The following is an 18,455-nucleotide window of genomic DNA, read 5'->3' on the forward strand; positions in this document are numbered from 1 at the left end:
GTGTGCTTGCTGAGAAGGGGAGTGAATAACAGGTCAGCTCTTTCTTTCTTTTTCTTTTTTTTATCTCGAGGGGATGGCAGGGAAGATAGTGCAATGTTCCTCCTGCAGAATGTTTGAGGTGAGGGACACCGTCAGTGTCCCTGCTGATTTAATCTGTGGGAAGTGCACCCATCTCCAGCTCCTCAGAAACCACGTTAGGGAACTGGAGCTGGAGCTGGATGAACTTCGGATCATTCGGGAGGCAGAGGTGGTCATAGATAGAAGCTTCAGGGATGTAGTTACGCGAAAGAATAAAAATAGATGGGTGACGGTGAGAGGGGCTGGGAGGAAGCAGTCAGTACAGGGATCCCCTGTGGTCGTTCCCCTTAGTAACAAGTATACCGCTTTGGATACTGTTGGGGGGGGGGACTTACCATGGGTAAGCCATGGGGTGCAGGTCTCTGGCACAGTGTCTCTCCCTGTTGCTCAGAAGGGAAGGGGGAGAGGAGTAGAGCATTAGTCATTGGAGACTCCATCGTTAGGGGGATAGATAGGAGATTCTGTGGGAACGAGAGAGACTCGCAGTTGGTGTGTTGCCTCCCAGGTGCCAGGGTGCGTGATGTCTCGGATCGTCTCAGATCGTGTTTACGGGATCCTTAAGTGGGAGGGGGAGCAGCCCCAAGTCATGGTCCACTTAGGTACCTACGACATAGGTAGGAAAAGGGATAGGGATGTAAGGCAGGAATTCAGGGAGCTAGGGTGGAAACTTAGATCTAGGACAAACAGAGTTATTATCTCTGGGTTGTTACCCGTGCCACGTGATAGCGAGACGAGGAATAGGGAAAGAGAGGAGTTGAAGACGTGGCTACAGGGATGGTGCAGGAGGGAGGGTTTCAGATTTCCGGATAATTGGGGCTCATTCTGGGGTCAGTGGGACCTCTACAAATGGGATGGTCTACACCTGGACCAGAGGGGTACCAATATCCTGGGGGGGGAATTTGCTAATGCTCTTCGGGAGGGTTTAAAGTAGTTCAGCAGGGGCTTGGGAACCTGAATTGTAGCTCCAGTATACAGGAGGTTGAGAGTAGTGAGGTCATGAGTAAGGTTTCAAAGTTGCAGGAGTGTACCGGCAGGCAGGAAGGTGGTTTAAAGTGGGTCTTCTTCAATGCCAGGAGCATCCGGAATAAGGTGGGTGAACTTGCAACATGGGTTGGGACCTGGGACTTTGATGTTGTGGCCATTTCGGAGACATGGATAGAGCAGGGACAGGAATGGTTGTTGCAGGTGCCGGGGTTTAGATATTTCAGTAAGCTCAGGGAAGGTGGTAAAAGAGGGGGAGGGGTGGCATTGTTAGTCAAGGACAGTATTACGGTGGCAGAAAGGACGTTTGATGAGGACTCGTCTACTGAGGTAGTATGGGCTGAGGTTAGAAACAGGAAAGGAGAGGTCACCCTGTTAGGGGTTTTTTATAGGCCTCCGAAAAGTTCCAGAGATGTAGAGGAAAGGATTGCAAAGATGATTCTGGATAGGAGCGAAAGCAACAGGGTAGTTGTTATGGGGGACTTTAACTTTCCAAATATTGACTGGAAACGCTATAGTTCAAGTACTTTAGATGGGTCCGTTTTTGTCCAATGTGTGCAGGAGGGTTTCCTGACACAGTATGTAGATAGGACAACGAGAGGCGAGGCCGTATTGGATTTGGTACTGGGTAATGATCCAGGACAGGTGTTAGATTTGGAGGTAGCTGAGCACTTTAGTGATAGTGACCACAATTCGATTACGTTTACTTTGGTGATGGAAAGGGATAGGTATATACAGCAGGGCAAGAGTTATATCTGGGGGAAAGGCAATTATGATGCGATGAGGCAAGACTTAGGATGCATCAGATGGAGAGGAAAACTGCAGGGGATGGGCACAATGGAAATGTGGAGCTTGTTCAAGGAACAGCTACTGCGTGTCCTTGATAAGTATGTACCTGTCAGGCAGGGAGGAAGTGGTCGAGCAAGGGAACCGTGGTTTACTAAGGCAGTCAAAACACTTGTCAAGAGGAAGAAGGAGGCTTATGTAAAGATGAGACATGAAGGTTCAGTTAGGGCGCTTGAGAGTTACAATTTAGCTAGGAAGGACCTAAAGAGAGAGCTAAGAAGAGCCAGGAGGGGACATGGGAAGTCTTTGGCAGGTAGGATCAAGGATAACCCTAAGGCTTTCTATAGATATGTCAGGAATAAAAGAATGACTAGGGTAAGAGTAGGGCCAGTCAAGGACAGTAGTGGGAAGTTGTGCTTGGAGTCCGAGGAGATAGGAGAGGTGCTAAATGAATATTTTTCGTCAGTATTCACACAGGAAAAAGACAATGTTGTCGAGGAGAATTCTGAGATTCAGGCTACTAGATTAGAAGGGCTTGAGGTTCATAAGGAGGAGGTGTTAGCAATTCTGGAAAGTGTGAAAATAGATAAGTCTCCTTGGCCAGATGTGATTTATCCTAGGATTCTCTGGGAAGCTAGGGAGGAGATTGCTGAGCCTTTGGCTTTGATCTTTAAGTCATCTTTGTCTACGGGAATACTGCCAGAAGACTGGAGGATAGCAAATGTTGTCCCCTTGTTCAAGAAGGGGAGTAGAGACAACCCCGGTAACTATAGACCAGTGAGCCTTACTTCTGTTGTGGGCAAAATCTTGGAAAGGTTTATAAGAGATAGGGTTTATAATCATCTGGAAAGGAATAATTTGATTAGACATAGTCAACACGGTTTTGTGAAGGGTAGGTCGTGCCTCACAAACCTTATAGAGTTCTTTGAGAAGGTGACCAAACAGGTGGATGAGGGTAAAGCAGTTGATGTGGTGTATACGGATTTCAGTAAAGCATTTGATAAGGTTCACCACAGTAGGCTACTGCAGAAAATACGGAAGCATGGGATTCAGGGAGATTTAGCAGTTTGGATCAGAAATTGGCTAGCTGGAAGAAGACAAAGGGTGGTGGTTGATGGGAAATGTTCAGACTGGAATGCAGTTACTAGTGGTGTACCACAAGGATCTGTTTTGGGGCCACTGCTGTTTGTCATTTTTATAAATGACCTGCAGGAGGGCGTAGAAGGATGGGTGAGTAAATTTGCAGATGACACTAAAGTCGGTGGAGTTGTTGGACAGTGCGGAAGGATGTTACAAGTTACAGAGGGACATAGATAAGCTGCAGCGCTGGGCTGAGAGGTGGCAAATGGAGGTTAATGCAGAAAAGTGTGAGGTGATTAATTTTGGAAGGAATAACAGGAAGACAGAGTACTGGGCTAATGGTAAGATTCTTGGCAGTGTGGATGAGCAGAGAGATCTTGGTGTCCATGTACATAGATCCCTGAAAGTTGCCACTCAGGTTGAGAGGGTTGTTAAGAAGGCGTACGGTGTGTAGCTTTTATTGGTAGAGGGATTGAGTTTCGGAACCATGAGGTCATGTTGCAGCTGTACAAAACTCTGGTGCGGCCGCATTTGGAGCATTGCATGCAATTCTGGTCGGCACATTATGGGAAGGATGTGGAAGCATTGGAAAGGGTGCAGAGGAGATTTACCAGAATGTTGCCTGTATGGAGGGATGATCTTATGAGGAAAGGCTGTGGGACCTGAGGCTGTTTTCGTTAGAGAGAAGAAGGTTAACAGGTGACTTAATTGAGGCATACAAGATGATCAGAGGATTGGATAGGGTGGACAGTGAGAGCCTTTTTCCTCGGATGATGATGTCTAGCACGAGGGGACATAGCTTTAAATTGAGGGGAGATAGATATAAGACAGATGTCAGAGGTAGGTTCTTTACTCAGAGAGTAGTAAGGGCGTGGAATGCCCTGCCTTCAACAGTAGTGGACTCGCCAACACTAAGGGCATTCAAATGGTCATTGGATAGACATATGGACAATAAGGGAATAGTGTAGATGGGCTTTAGAATGGTTTCACAGGTCGGCGCAACATCGAGGGCCGAAGGGCCTGTACTGCGCTGTAATGTTCTGTCTTCTATTGACGCAAACTTACTAGCCATGCCTCCTACATTCTTATCCAAATCATTTATATGTATAACAAATAACAGTGGACCCAGCACCGATCCCTGAGGCACACTGCTGGTCACAGGCCTCCAGTTTGAAAAACAACTCTCCACACCACCTTTGGCTTTGGTCGCCAATTTACTTTCCAATTGGCTACCTCGCCCTGGATTCCGTGAGGTTTAATATTTTGCAACAACCTACCATGCGGTACCTTGTCAAGGCTCACCGGTCTCAAGTTCCCAGACTTATCCCGACAGCCCTTCTTAAACAAGGGCACAACATTTGCTACCCTCCAATCTTCAGGCATCTCTACTGTGACTGTCGATGATTCAAATGGGCAGCACGGTAGCCTTGTGGATAGCACAATTGCTTCACAGCTCCAGGGTCCCAGGTTCGATTCCGGCTTGGGTCACTGTCTGTGCGGAGTCTGCACATCCTCCCCGTGTGTGCGTGGGTTTCCTCCGGGTGCTCCGGTTTCCTCCCACAGTCCAAAGATGTGCAGGGTAGGTGGATTGGCCATGATAAATTGCCCTTAGTGTCCAAAATTGCCATTAGTGTTGGGTGGGGTTACTGGGTTATGGGGATAGGGTAGAGGTGTGGACCTCGGATAGGGTGCTCTTTCCAAGAGCCGGTGCAGACTCGATGGGCCGAATGGCCTCCTTCTGCACTGTAAATTCTATGAAATATCTCAGGTAGGGGGCTGGCAATTTCCTCCCTAGCCTCCCACAACATCCTGGGATACATTTCATCATGTCCCAGGGATTTGTCTATCTTGATCGCTTTAATACCTCCTTCTCTGTAATATGTACACTCCTCAAAACATCATTTTTTATTTCCCTAACATTCGTGCCTTTCTCAAATACTGACGAGAAATATTCAGTTAGGACCCCTCCCATCATTTGTGGATCCGGACATAGATGACCTTATTTAAGAGGCCCTACCCTCTCCCTAGTCACTCTTTTGCCCTTTATGTATCTATAAAACCTCTTTGGATTTTCCTTTGCCTTATCTGCCAAGACAATCTCATGTCCCTTTTTGCCCTCCTGATTTCTCTCTTAATAATAATCTTTATAATTATTATTAAGAGAGAAACTCTACTCCGACAAGCCCTATACTCTTCAAGGGATCTATTTGATCCCAGCTGCCTATGCATGTTATATGCCACCTTCTTCCTTTTGACCATGACCTCAATATCCCGCATCATCCAGGGTTCTCTACTTCTACCAGCCTTACCCTTCACTCTAAGAGGAATGTGCTCACCCTGAACCCTAATTAACATCCTTTTGAAAGACCCCCACTTACCAGCTGTCCCCTTGCCTGTAAACAGGCTCTCCCAATCAACTTTTGAAAGTTCCCGTCTAATCCCAACAAAATTGGCCTTGCCCCAATTTCGACTTTTAACTTTTGGCCAGAACTACCATTCTCCATAGATATCTTAAACCTAATGGAATTATGGTCACTGGTCTCAAAGTGATCCTTCACTAACACTTCCGTCACCTGCCCTTTCTTATTCCCCAAGAGGAGGTCAAGCTTTGCCCCCTCTCTAGTCGGGCCATCCACATCTTGAAAGAGGAATTCTTCCTGAATACACTCAACAAATTTCTCTCCATCCAAACCCCTAGTGCTATGACTGTCCCAGTTAATGTTGGGAAAGTTAAAGTCCCCTACTATAACCACGCTATTTATTTGGCAGCTATCTGTAATCTCCTTACATATTTGCTTCTCGATTTCCCGCTGTTGCTAACAATCATGATGCCAATTCGCCATTATGTTTTATTTTTGATATTTTTCTCTCTGGACACAGTGGATGGGTGGCACCGTGGCACAATGGTTAGCATTGCTGCCTCACAGCGGCAGGGACCCGGGTTTAATTCCGGTCTTGGGTAACTGTCTGTGTGGAGTTTGCACGTTCTCCCCATATCTGTGTGGGTGGAATTCCTCTGGGTGCTCTGGTTTCCTCCCACAGTCCAAAGATGTTCAGGTTAGGTGGATTGGCCATGCTAAAATTGCCCCTTAGTGCCCAAGGAGGTACAGATTAGATTCTTAGGATAGGGAAGGGGAGTGGGCCGAGTAAGGGTGCTCTTTCAGAGGGTCGGTGCAGAAACAATGGGCCAAACGGTCTCCTTCTGCACTGTAGGAATTCCATCGTTTGGGACTCGGGGCCATGTCCAAATCCAGGATCTGCTTTATGGACAGATGAAGCCTAAGAGTTAAAATCTCCCAGGGTCACACATGGCTAGGGTCCACTTGTCAGCCCTCCAGGATTATCCTGGGATTTCGATGAACTGAAAATTAATCTCTGGGACATTGTTATGAGCATGCCTTTGTGGACAAATAATCGGGCATCTGTTCTTTTCATTTCTATTGAGCACTTTTGCTTATTAATTAAACAAATATTGGGAAGAAAGGCTGTTGACACCAGAAAATAGGAGGAATCTCAGGATGACTCCTTGATGCATTCTTATCACTGGGGATTTTTCCCAGGGTAGTCTGGGAAATGGGTTGTCTGCCACTGCCAAATAAGATGGTTAAGGCCCCAATCAGGGCGATTTGGCAGCCTAACTACCAGTTTGCCAGTGGCGGACCAAGCACCAGTCCATCATATGCGTAGGTCACCTCAATGGAGGCCACCTCCCTGCCCCAACCGTGGGCAGTCGGATGCGGAGGTTTCATGGCCCAATGGACTAGCAGCATCTGGAGTCTGCCTACTGTCCTTAATTGGCCGGTGGGCTGGGAGGCAGCTAATTAGGAGGGTGTCTCCAGGAAGATTGTGACGCCAGTTTAACTAGTGGCAGGTGTGAGTTTGGAATCGCCATTTGGTCCCACTGACGGGGCCTCAAATCCAGCCCATAGAAACTGCTCGCTGTCCAATTTGTGTTAAAGCTACAGACAGAATGGGCATGGTGGGAAACCAATGTGGAGTGTGTGGTTGGGGCAGTTGGAGGCAGGAGGTCATTTGGTTAAATGTCCAGGAATGTATCCAAGTAAATCTGACAAATGTACACTAAGGCTTGGGCAGTATGACTGTGCTTTTACCTCCAAACACTTGAAGATGCAAGCTTTGCTTATGGGACATGTCTCTGGCCTTGATGCTTCATTAAGCAGACATAGGTGTTGTGCTAAATGATACTTCCGGGATTTGAACAGCTCTGCTGAAGGTTTTATGCAGTTTTGATGTTTTTTGTTTTCCAGTGGATGTACAATTCTGCATATTTATGTTTACCAGATGCTCATCCAAATAGATTGTGGTTATTCCTTCTTTGATTCCTTTTGGGGATTTATGTCTCGATTGAGCCACTGCCAGAATACTTTTTCCGAATTTCTGGCCACTCCAATTAATGATTGTCATCCTGTGTGGTTAAAAAATGTTTTCTGTATTTATTAAGTCTTTAGATTTTGGATGTCTTTTCATCATTTGACCGATAATTTCCAGGTCATTTTATGGAACATCATCCTGTGTCTCACTAATCTGGATTCTCACTTCATCCAAACCTATAACAACAACCAAATATTATGGAAGTAAAGCTAAGGAAAAATTTCCTGCAACATTTTTACTAATGCGGATGGAGAGGGGGTCAGGAGTGGGGGCAGGAGGAATGGTTTCCTCATTTCATGTTTTTAAATAATGGATTAGCGATTTTGTGACAGTCAGCACAGAGAGAACATCGGAACGTTAAGTGCAGGAGTAGGATATTCAGCTCCAGGGGACCAGCTCTGCCAATTAATTAGATCATGGATGATCTGTACTTCAAATCTATTTTCCTGCCATTGTTCCATGTTTTTTTTATTCCTTAGCGAGATGCCGGCATCGCTGGATAACCCAGCATTTATTGCCCATCCCCAAGTCTCCTTGAGAAGCTGGTGGCAAACTGCCTTCTTGAACCTCTGCAGTCCCTGTGATGCAGGTACACCCATCGTGTTATTAGGGAGGGGGTTCTGCAACTTTGACCCAGCAACAGTGAAGGAACAGCAATACATTTCTCAGTCAGGGTGGTGAGTGACTTGGGTGGGAACATCCAGGTGGTGGTGTTCTCAGGTATCTGCTGCCCTTGTCCTTTTAGGTGGTAGAGGTTGTGGGTTTGGAAGGTGCTGCCTAAAGAACCTTGGTGTGTTTCAACAATACTTCTTGTAGATGGTACACACGGCTGCCACTGTGCATCGGTGGTGAAGGGAGTGAATGCTGTGGAATGGGTGCCAATCAAGTGGGCTACTTTGTCCTGGATGGTATCGAGCTTCTTGAGTGTTTTTAGAGCTGCACTCATCAAGGCAAGTGGACAGTATTCCATTACACTCCTGACTTATGCCTTGTAGATGGTGGACAGGCTTTGAGGAGTCAGGAGGTGAGTTACTTGATGCAGTATTCCTAGACTCTGACCTACTCTTTGTAACCATAGTATTTATATGGCTAATCCAGTTCAGTTTCTGCTCAGTGGTAACCCTTGGGATGTTGATAGTGGGGAATTCAGTAATGGTAATGCCTTTGAATGTCGAGGGGCAATGGTTAGATTCTCTCTTGTTGGAAATGGACATTGCCTGGCACTTCTTGTGTGGTGCGAATGTTACTTGCCTTGATGTCCTTGCCTAACAAAAAGCAATCTGGGTGTTGAAAACTTCAATTGTCCCACAACATCCACTGCATTTTGTGGGATAGCGTTCCAAATTTCTACTTCCCCTATTCACTACTGATCTGTGGAATAAATGAACTACACTTGCACATTCATGCGGGGCTAACCATTTGAGATTTATTCATATTAATCACTAATTTTATCATAGACCCACCTCAGACTGCATGGTTACAGGGATAAGAATATGCAGCCACAGATAGCCAACGTGTGAGAGGCAATAGGGAGCTGGAGGACAACTATCCTATTAACTAATCATGCCTGAATGGAAATTAAAATCAAATTAATCAAGGCTGCATAAAACTAAATCAAGGGAGGGATTAGATTTTGGATTGCTACAAGATCAAAAATTCCGTTGTTTTCGAGGTTGCTCAGATGTGAGCCCAAGCAAATTTAAGAGTGATGAGAGGCTGTGGAATGTTCTTACACCAGTTACTCAAAGGGAATAAAATTAGTTTCTCTTCAGGTAAAGGGAAAATAAATAAACTAAAAGATTGAGTTAAAGAAAAGATTAAATATTTAGAGGATCACTGCACAGCTCCTAAAAGCTCAATAAAATATAATAAGAGGTTCTTTTCCCCTATAGCTATTAGCATAATTCAATTGGTAGCTGCAGGATTGAATGTGCCCTTTTCATGCCCAACAGCAGGTTTGCTCAACAGCAATGGAACAGCGATTGTTTTCACCACATTTAGGGAACGACCCAAATTGAACACAACCACCAGAAATGTAAATGGCCTTATCTCGACTCCATTTCTCGATGGTTCAAAACAAAATTGCGCAACTTTATAATTCTGAAAAGAACCCATTGGGAAGAGAACTGGAAACATTTCCTCCCTGCAGTTGGTGGTGTTCCCATGCATTGGCTGCCTTTGAGCTACAAAATGGTAGAGGGCGCGGTATTGGAAGTTGCTATTGAAGGAGCCTTGGTGAATAGCTGTAATGCATCTTGTAGATGAGACACAAACGCCATTGTGCGGTTGGCGATGGAAGGAGTAGAAGTTGGAGATGGTGGATATGGTGCCAATCAAACGGACTGCTTTGACCTAGATGATGTCAAGTTTCCTGAGTGTTTTTTGGAGCGGCACTCATCCAGGCAAGTCTAGTGTTTTCCATCAAACTCCAGTCTTGTGTCTGTAGAGGGTGGACAGGTTTTGGTGAGTTAGGAGGTGTGTTACTCATAGTAGGATTCCTAGCTCCTGCCCTGCACAGTATTTATATGGCTAGTCCGGTTCAGTTTCTTGTCAACAGTAACCCCCAGGGTGTTGCTGGACTTAGCCATGCTCGTTGCGACCTCTGGTCTTTGTCCAGGAGGTGGGGCATGAATCCTATGCATCTGAGTTCGAGCACAAGAAAGGAGTAGAATTTGTAAGGTTCAATGTGTTCTTTGGAGTTGCCACCCTCTCATTTTGCTCTAGATAGAAAGTCTTTCCACTGCAGTTCATTCCCATTTCATCACCCAGCAATTCAGATCTCACTCCCATTAGCCTTGTAGATATTTTGTTGTCAAAGGAGAAAGTATGGTGCAGAGAGGTGTTGTGTTTCTGCGAGTATTCTAGAATTTTATATTTATTTATATTTATAATCGCTTATTGTCACAAGTAGGCTTCAATGAAGTTACTGTGAAAAGCCCCTAGTCGCCACATTCCAGCGCCTGTTTGAGGAGGCTGGTACAGGAATTGAACCCAAGCTGCTGGCCTTGTTCTGCATTATAAGCCAGCTGTTTAGCCCACTGTGCTAAACCAGCCCCTACTAGGTAGGTGTGGGGTGAATTTATTGTTGCTTTGGTTTGCAGAAGGTTTTGTTGGCCATTGCGTGTCGTGTTGGAAATGGGCATTGAAAATTATATCACTGCATGAAGTTCATAAGCCTGTCTTTTTTTTAAAAATGTCTATTTATTGGGATTTTCCAATTTTTTAACTAAAATTTCACCTCAATCAAATAAAAGCAGAAAGATATCTTTCTTTTAATATGAAGTATGGCATATTAACGCACAAAACAATAGTCATTACATAATTGGAAACAAATAAGACCAGATGAATCAGGGACAGAATTCCCAACATGTTCCTTCCACAGATAAATGGCCTGTCTGCAGCCAAACAGGATACAGGTAACATTATAGACTGACATCATACCCATTGCAACAAAACAAAATGACAGAAGACAATACCTGAAAACCCCAGTGCTAAGGGGAAATCGACTAACTCCTACAGCGCAATTAAAATTTCCAGATCCAGACTGGAACAAGCAGCCATTCTACACCTTTGAGATGGCAAAATGACAAAAACAAAGACACTGAGACCGGGCACAATCAAACCTTAATACTCGCCTAGGATCTCCCATAGAAGAAGTAAAATGAGAGCAAGAATAAGAGCCAAGGATAAGAGACTGACCTTCCTTAATCCCATTTCTCTTGTCCCTGATCAAAGGACAAGAACAATCACTGGACCACCAGCACCAGTACCACCCTCAAGTGGTCAACAGGATATTGTGGGGCCAAGAACCAAAAGGAATATAAACTGGATCCAGTTGTAAAACAGGGGGGAACCCACTCCAGGATGGAAGAGCCGTCAGAGTGGTCCCCAAACAGCTGGGGGGGGGGGGGGGGGGGGGGCAGGCACCCCAGGAGGGAGGACCGACCCACTTCCTTCCCACCCTCCACCAAGGAATCACGGGATCCCCTCTGCCCCCACAACAAAGATAAAAAGATTTCAGACACACAAAAGCCAACGTAGGTTTGCATCTAAGTGTCCATTGTTAGCTTTTGGCTGCTATTGAGTAAAGATTCAAGAGTTCTGCTCCTTTTCACAAACACCTTTATTTTCCTTGAACACAGCTCTGTACAAAGCTCACATCACATGCTCCCAAAGACTACCTGCAGCCTCTTTATAAATCAGTGTCAATTATTGGACACTTAACATCAATGAGACATCTAATTGGAATGACTCTTAACCCATTCCTTAACATCCATGACACTAAGGCCCACCATTCAACACCACCACAGCCAGCCCAGACAAGTACCAATACTAAGAGAGAAGGAGAAACAATGCCCCCAAAATCTCTCAGTCAAAAGAAGAGTGAAGAAGAACAACAAGAACTGTCAGATCTAACCCCTTGGATTAACAAATCACCTCTTAAGATATTACGAGTAGACAAGACCCGGCCAACCAACTGCCAAGTGCGCCCCTTCCAACTCCCAAGACGAAAAGAATAAGGATAATTACTAGGCACAATCTTCGGACCATTCCCCAATTTTCATCTCTCTGGATGAGGACCTACCCATATCGGACTCCCCCAAGACCCCCCAAAGGGAGGTACCCCATCCAAGGAGCAGCAGGATACTGACCACAATGCTGAGCCTGGTCTAGCCCAGCACCGCCACAAAGAAAACAAAAACAGAGAAATGGCTCCAGGGACGTACTTGGCAACCCAGCCCTTCCATCCCTCCGAAGTTAAGCCAATTCAGTCCGGTGCAGGACACGATACCTCTCCATACTCCATACTGCAAACTATCCAATACGCAAACCAGCAACAGGACCAAAACCCCAAGCCACAAGAGGAGAAGAGATGAGAAAAAAAGAACCCCTCTTGGGAGGAACCACCCCACTAGTCACACCATCTACCACCAAAAAAATGATATCCAGACCGGCCTCACATGCAAGAGTTTTGACAGCAATAGAAACAGACGACGAGGAAGACCCACATCAGGAGAAATGACCAACTGCCCCCTAAAGGGGAGTCCAGCAAACCCCAGCCCTCAAGAGGATAATACACAGTCTGCCTGGACCAGAAGAAAAAGACACAACCCAAGATAAGAAAATACATAACTCTGACTATGGGGGACATTCCTCGAATGTAGCAAGGACAAATCTAACCCTAGTACCCACACCCTCCACCCATTCCAGCTCTGTTCATCCTCCCCCTCCACCCCCCAACCCCAAAGGATATATTAAGATACAGAAACTGTGCACAAATCCCAAAATCAATATCCCTTGCCTGTGCCCGAGGGTGCTCTGCCTTTAAGATATGGGGTGAGGTGAGGGCTCAAGGACTCCGTAAGAGGCAATTTGGGTGTTGGGGGGTCTGGAGGCCACGGTGGAGAGCCAAATTGGGACACATTTTTGGGTATTAAATCACACCCATAAAGTTCAGTTCAATAAAGCTTTCACTGAGTACATGCTAAAGAACAGCTGTCCTTCTACATGCAACATGGTGCCAGAGAGTGGCAAAAAAATAGATTTTTGAAACCTGGAAATGATACAGGGAAGACACTAAGAACCCAGGAATAGAGCAAGGTTTAAAGTCTGCAAAAAGGCTGCTGAAAAGAACAAAGAAAAACTGACAAAGGCTGCAAGATCGCAAATGAGATCACACATAGAAAAGTAAAATCTGCAAAATAAAGCTGTTGAACAAAAGGACAAATGTAAAGCACACACAGGCTGCAAGTGCAATTACTGGCTGCAGAGAAAAAGGAAAAAAGTCAAAGTAAATTACCGAATGAGTAAAAATGGCAGCAGTACATTTTACAATACCATCTCCAGTAACATTGGATTACCTGGCAGTTTTCCACTCACAATGGTAAAATTATGAGATTCCAACAGACTTAATTAAAAAACTGAACAAATAAGAATAGTCTCTCTGTTAATGCTGCTGGGGAGGGACTGCTACAAAGTGCACACCACTATAAATCCAAAGACAAGCAAAGGAAAAAGTGACTGTGATTGTGAAAGTCTTGAATGCACATTTTGAACCCCGACTAAATGTTACATATGAACGATATGCATTTGACACAGGGTGAAATGAGATCATTGAACGGTGGTACATCATGGAAGTAACACAGCCAGAAGAATCATCTGAATTTGGACAGCTAAAAGATGATCTGATTAAAGACAGATTGGTCCTAGGCCAATTACGGTGGGAGCAAGTCTACTGAAAGATGAGAAACTAATGCTAAAGAAAGTGATCGGTGTGTGTCGAAATGCAGGAGTTGTGAAACATCAGCTAGAGCAGATGTATGGCAGAGCAGACCAGGAGATACATTTACTTTTTTTTAATCAACATTTTATTGAGGTATTTTTGGTATAGTAACAACAACAAAATAAACAATATACATGAAACCATAAACATAGTGCAAAAGCCATTTACCTCTCGTACAGGTCCCACCCCTATTGACCCCCTACTCTAATCTAAACTACTCCCCCCCCCCCCCCCACTCTGCTGATGATTAATTTCCCACAAAGAAGTCGATGAACGGTTGCCACCTCCGGGTGAACCCTGACAGTGACCCTCTCAAGGCAAACTTGATTTTCTCCAAACAGAGAAAGCTAGCCATGTCCGATAGCCAGGTCTCCGACTTTGGGGGCTTTGAGTCCCTCCAAGCTAATAGTATCCGTCTCCGGGCTACCAGAGAGGCAAAGGCCAGAACATCTACCTCTTTCTCCTCCTGGATTCCCGGGTCTTCTGACACCCCAAAAATCGCCACCTCTGGACTCAGCGCCACCCTTGTTTTTAACACCGTGGACATGACGTCCACAAACCCCTGCCAAAATCCCCTAAGCTTTGGACATGTCTAAAACATGTGGACATGGTTCGCTGGTCCACCAGCACATTTTGTGCACCTATCCTCCTCCCCAAAGAATCTGCTCATCCGGGCCACTGTCACGTGAGCTCGGTGAACAACCTTAAATTGTATCAGGCTGAGCCTGGCACATGTTGCGGACGTGTTGACTCTACTCAACGCATCTGCCCATAGACCATCTTCTATCTCTGCTCCCAGCTCCTCCTCCCACTTGCGCTTCAGCTCCTCGGTCTGCGTCTCCTCTGACCCCATAAGTTCCTTATAAATGTCAGAGACGCTCCCTTCTCCTACCCACCCTCTGGAAACTACTCTGTCCTGAATCCCCCCTTAGCGGTAGGAGCGGGAAGGTTGACACCTGTTTACGAAGGCAGTCCCGCACCTGCAGATACCTGAATTTGTTTCCCCTCGCCAACCCAAACTTCTACTCCTTACTCGGAAATCTCCCCTCTATGAACATATCCCCCATCCTCTCAATCCCCGCTCTCCGCCATATCTGGAACCCCCCATCCTTCCTCCCCGGAGAAAACCGGTGATTATCACAGATTGGGGCCCAGACCGATGCTCCCACTGCTCCCACATGCCGCCTCTACTGGCCCCAAACTCTCAGGGCCGCCACCACCACTGGACTGGTGGAGAACCCTGCTGGCGGGAATGGCAGAGGCGCAGTTACCAATGCCCCCAAACTGCTGCTCTTACATGAAGCCGCCTCCATACACACCCATGCCGACCCCTCCCCCACCACCCACCTCCTGTTCGTGGCTATATTAGCCGCCCAGTAATAGTTGCTAAAATTTGGCAGCGTCAGCCCACCCTCTTCCCAACTCCGCTCAAGCATTACCTTCCTTACTCGCGGGGTCTTGCCTGCCCAGACGAAGCCCGTGATCACTCCGTTGATCCGCTTAAAAAAGGACCGTGGAATAAAGATGGGTAGACACTGAAAAACAAATAGGAATCTCAGGAGGACCGTCATCTACACCGTTTGCACCCTCCCAGCCAGAGACAACGATAGCGCGTCCCATCTCCGAAAATCGTCCTTCATTTGGTCCACCAGCCGGGCCAGATTCAATTTATGCAGCCGGCCCCATTCCTGCGCCACCTGGATACCTAGGTACCTAAAGCTTCCCTCTACTAACCTAAACGGTCAGCTCTCCCAGTCGCCTCTCCTGTCCCCTCACCTGGACCACAAACATCTCACTCTTTCACATATTAACCTTATACCCCGAAAACCGGCCAAATTCCCCTAGAGTCCTCATGATTTCTTTCATCCCCTCCATTATGTCCGAAACGTACAGAAGCAGGTCATCCGCATAGAGCGAAACCCTGTGCTCCACCCCCTCCCTGACCAGTCCTCTCCAGCCTCTCGAGGCTCTCAGAGCAATTGCCAATGGCTCTATAGCCAGCGCAAAGAACTGTGGGGAGAAGGGGCATCCCTGACTCGTCCCCCAGTGCAGTCTAAAATAGTCCGATGTTGTCCTATTCATCCGTATACTTGCCACAGGAGCCTGATACAGCAACCTGACCCAGTCAATAAAGCCCCGCCCGAATCCGAACCATCCCAGTATCTCCCACAGATAGTCCCATTCTACCCGATCAAAAGCCTTTTCTGCATCCATTGCGATCACTACCTCCACCTCCCTACCTTCCGGGGGCATCATGATCACATTTAACAGCCTTATTACATTGGCCACCAACTGCCTGCCCTTAAAAAACCCCGTCTGGTCCTCCCCAATAAAGTCCGGAACACAATCCTCGATCCTGGGGGACACGATTTTGGCCAGCAACCTGGCATCTACATTCAACAGAGAGATCGCCCTGTAGGACCCACACAGCTGCGGGTTCTTGTCCCGCTTAAGAATCAGCGAAATCATTGCCTGTGACATCGTCGGGGGCAACACCCCTCTTTCCCTTGCCTCATTGAACATCCTCAACAACACCGGTCCCAATATGCCCGAGAACGTTTTATAAAACTCCACTGGGTACCCGTCCGGACCCGGGACCTTACCCCCCTGCATGGCCTTCAAGCCCTCCATTATCTCTTCCAGCCCGATTGGGGCCCCCTGTCTACCCCGCTCCCTGTCCACCTTTGGGAAATTCAGCCCATCAAAGAAATGCCTCATCCCCTCCGGCCCCATAGGGGGTTCCGACCTGTACAGCCTGCTGTAGAAATCCCTAAATGACTTATTCACCCCTACTGAATCACCAACCAGGTTTCCATCTCCGTCCTTTACTTTCCCTATACCCCTAGCTGCCTCCCTCTTCCTAAGCTGCTGTGCAAGCATTCTGCTGGCCTTCTCCCTATGTTCATAGACCACCCCCCTCGCCTCTCTCAGCTGTTCCACCACCCTCCCTGGGGTCAGCAAGCTAAACTCCGCCTGTAACCTCCACTGTTCCCTTAAAAACCCTGCCTCTGGGGTCTCCACATACCTCCTATCAATCTGTAGTATCTCCTTTACCAGTCGGTCCATCTTGCCCTGTCCACCTTCTCTCTATGGGCCCAGTTCGAGATCAGCACCCCCGACCACCGCCTCCAGTGCTTCCCACACAATCGCTGCTGAAATCTCCCCCGTGTCATTGACCTGCAGGTAGCTCCGAATACATTTCCTCAGCCGCTCGCACACCCCTTCATCCGCCAAAAGTCCCACATCCAACCTCCAGTGCGGGTGCTGGTTACTGTCTTTATTAACCTGCAGGTCAGCCCAGTGCGGAGCATGGTCTGAGATTGTAATTGCCGAGGACCCCATGTCCACCACCCCAGCCAGCAAGGCCCTGCTCAAAATAAAGAAATCAATCCGGGAATAGACTTTATGCACGTGTGAGTAGAAGGAGAGCTCCTTCACCCTCGGCTGCCCAAATCTCCATGGATCCATACCCCCGCCCCAACCGCTCCATGAACCCTCTTAGTTCCTTTGCCATTGCTGGCATCCTGCCCGTTTTCGAGCTTGACCGGTCCAAGCCAGGGTCCATAACTGTGTTGAAGTCCCTTCCCATGACCAACCTGTGCAAGTCCAGATCCGGAATCTTCCCCAGCATCGTCTTTATAAACTCCACATCATACCAATTTGGCACATGCACATTTACTAATACCACCTGCCCCCCTCTAGCTTCCCACTGACCATAATGTACCGACCTCCCACGTCCGAGACTATTCTACCCGCCTCTCTCCGCTTAGTGATCAGGATCGTGACCCCTCTAGTCTTTGAACCTAGTCCCGAGTGAAATACCTGACTGACCCAGTCTTTCCTCAGTCTAACGTGCCCTTTTGACCGACCCATTTAACCCTCGAACATTCCAGGTGATCAGCCTAGTTGGGGGGGGCTCATTGCCGCCCCCCCCCCCTCCACCGATCAGCCATCACCTTTTTTAGGTCCGCCTCCAGCCCGTGCTCCGCGCCTCCACCGGCCCATCCCCAGGCAGCCCCAGCCCCCAACCTCCTCTCTGTCCCTCAGCCCAAGTCCCTACCTCATCAGCAGAACATTCACCCCCCCTCCCCGCCCCAGTAACAACACCCTGTAACCCAACCCCTTTACTAAACCAACATATGCACACCCCCCACTGCGCTTCCGAGAGCTAGCTCACCCAGCTAACTTGGTGGCCCCCATCTCCGGTGCCAGATAGTCTTCAACCTATTGTTCCCTCCCCCCCTCCCCCCCACTCATACAAACATACTACAACATCAAACAATCCCCACACAATTACCCAACAGAAAAACACCAAGATCAAAACAAGCACACCTCCGTCCCCCAACAGTGCAAATGAAAACCTTAACTTACTCAGCTCTACTGCTGGTTCCAAATCAATGCAACCGGCATCACAAACATCTTCCATGAAACGCAAAACGAGAAACTTTTTCACAAAAACAGAGACAAAAACAAAAACAAAAAGAAAAAACAAAAACATGAACGTTGCAGCCAAGATCAAAGGTTCTCAAATATCACCAGCCCTTTCTTTTTCACAAAGTCCAAAGCATCCTCAGGCGACTCGAAGTAGAAGTGCTGATCCTCATGCGTGACCCAGAGACGGGCTGGGTATAACAGTCCAAACTTCACCTTTTTCTTAAAAAGGATCGACCTGATCTGGTTGAAGTCTGCTCTCCTTCTGGCCACCTCTACACTCAAGTGCTGGTGAACCCGCAGGATGTTATTGTCCCATTTACAGCTCCGTGCCTGCTTGGCCCACTGTAGAATGCGCTCCTTATCCGAGAACATGTGGAATCGCACGCACCACCATTGCCCTCGGGGGGTCTCCCATTTGTGG

The sequence above is a fragment of the Scyliorhinus torazame genome, chromosome 7 (genome assembly GCF_047496885.1).
Source record: "Scyliorhinus torazame isolate Kashiwa2021f chromosome 7, sScyTor2.1, whole genome shotgun sequence".
Classification (NCBI taxonomy): Eukaryota; Metazoa; Chordata; class Chondrichthyes; order Carcharhiniformes; family Scyliorhinidae; genus Scyliorhinus; species Scyliorhinus torazame.